The sequence below is a fragment of the Tachysurus vachellii genome, chromosome 11 (assembly GCF_030014155.1).
Source record: "Tachysurus vachellii isolate PV-2020 chromosome 11, HZAU_Pvac_v1, whole genome shotgun sequence".
NCBI classification, from domain to species: domain Eukaryota; kingdom Metazoa; phylum Chordata; class Actinopteri; order Siluriformes; family Bagridae; genus Tachysurus; species Tachysurus vachellii.
This window is the reverse complement of record NC_083470.1, coordinates 1,200,001-1,201,886: the sequence shown is the minus strand read 5'-3', so window position 1 is coordinate 1,201,886 and position 1,886 is coordinate 1,200,001. Positions and strand designations below refer to the sequence as shown.

The window sequence follows — 1,886 nt, the reverse complement described above, 5'->3', positions numbered from 1 at the left end:
TTCCTCTCTTGATTCTGCTCAGATCCTTCCTCACTTCATCCTATTTAATTTAATGTAGTCCGTGATTTAACGAGTTTATTTGTACTTAATCTGGGCAATGCACAGAGAGCATTAGTCTAAGAAAGAAGAGATGTCATGTACCAGGTTATAGCAAAAAAAATGCTAATTTCCACCTGCAGTCCCTAGAGAGATGTTACATTTGCAAAAGGTCATAAAATACATACAGTATCATACATGGAAACATTATTTCACTCACATCAATAAAATCACTAAAACACTCTCCACTTCATAATTTGTGTGGAGTTTGCATGTTCTCCCCGTGCCTCGGGGGTTTCCTCCGGGTACTCCGGTTTCCTCCCCCGGTCCAAAGACATGCATGGTAGGTTGTTTGGCATCTCTGGAAAATTGTCCCTAGTGTGTGTGTGAGAGTGAATGAGAGAGTGTGTGTGTGCCCTGTGATGGGTTGGCACTCCGTCCACGGTGTATCCTGCCTTGATGCCCGATGACGCCTGAGATAGGCACAGGCTCCCTGTGACCCGAGGTAGTTCGGATAAGCGGTAGAAGATGAATGAGTGAGAGAGTGTTTTAGTTACAATAGGTTAAAATCCAACGATCTGTGATTTGGTTTTCTGAAAAAGTAAGAAGTAAAGTGAGGGAAGTGTGAGAGGAAGTGTGAAAGCGATTAAGGAACTAGTAGTGAATAAAAGAAGATACTGAATCATAAAGATAGATAATGAAACACGAAAGAAGCTCCGATTGTATTCTGTGTCATGAAGATTTTGGACCTCCACTGAGATTAGGGCTACCCTGTGAGGATCCTGAGGCATCTAGAGATGTTCCAGCTCCAGTTAGACTCTGTGATAATAAAGAGGAGATGTGAACTCCATGTGGTCTTTGAGGACAACAACCTCCTCATCAGTACAACATTTATCAGACTGTATATTTATAATCACACCCTCAGTGTCACCCAGATGAGGATGAGGTTCCCCTTTGAGTCTGGTTCCTCTCAAGGTTTCTTCCTTTACCATCTAAGGGAGTTTTTCCTCCCCACAGTCACCTCAGACTTGTGTAGGGGTAAGTAGTGAGTAGGGTGTAAGGGGTAAGTAGTGAGTAGGGTGTAAGGGGTAAGTAGTGAATAGGGTGTAAGGGATAAGTAGTGAGTAAGGTGTAGGGGGTAAGTGAATTAGTGCAGTCCTGTGATCTGTGTGCTGAAATAAAAAACTCAGAGACTGATGCAGGTTTTAAAAATAGGCGTGGTTTATAAAACCAAGTTATGACATCATCACCAAAGTGTTGTACAGAAATAGAAACAAGAGCATCGCTTACAAGTATCATAGTTCACTCCACGTTTACGCACGACTCCGCAGGACGCGTTTTTCTTCTCCGTCGAACACACAACGCTTTATTTATCTATCTATCATTAATAATATCCATCGATTAACTAACAAACATCGTCACAGTCTGGAAAGTAAGAAACAGACACAACATCGAGATAGAAAAGATGCAGAAATATCAACAAGCACGGAACATCGTAGGTTTAGCGTGCACACAACCCGACACAGACTGATGCCCCTCCCCCTGTGAGAACACACACGATGTCAGAGCTTGTAGGTGTATAAAAATGTAATGTACAAAAAAACGATCCTCACGTTTCAGAGGCTCACACTGCAGAGCGAGCAGACGCTCAACGCTCATGAATATTCATCACACCTTCCTTTACCTTCCTTTTATGAAGATGATATTTACATTCTCATTTCACAATACTGTATTTTAGCAAATTAATAAAACAGAAAACATCATTTCACTCCTTTAGCTGCAGCTAGAGTTAGCGGGTAGCTAGACAACGTCCTTAAAATGCTAAACTTTGTGTAGTTGAAACAAGGACT

At 41.8% G+C, this 1,886-nt stretch overlaps 1 protein-coding gene across 1 annotated transcript in view; it reads right to left on the bottom strand.

Annotated features, from left to right (window-relative positions):
* Positions 1-1,235: 1,235 nt before the first annotated feature.
* xpr1a (xenotropic and polytropic retrovirus receptor 1a) overlaps positions 1,236-1,886 on the bottom strand; it is a 62,388-nt gene continuing 61,737 nt past the window's right edge. The window contains exon 15 of the mRNA XM_060881639.1: positions 1,236-1,886. This exon is cut by the window's right edge and continues 3,581 nt beyond it. The gene's annotated coding sequence lies outside the window, so the exon portion shown is untranslated.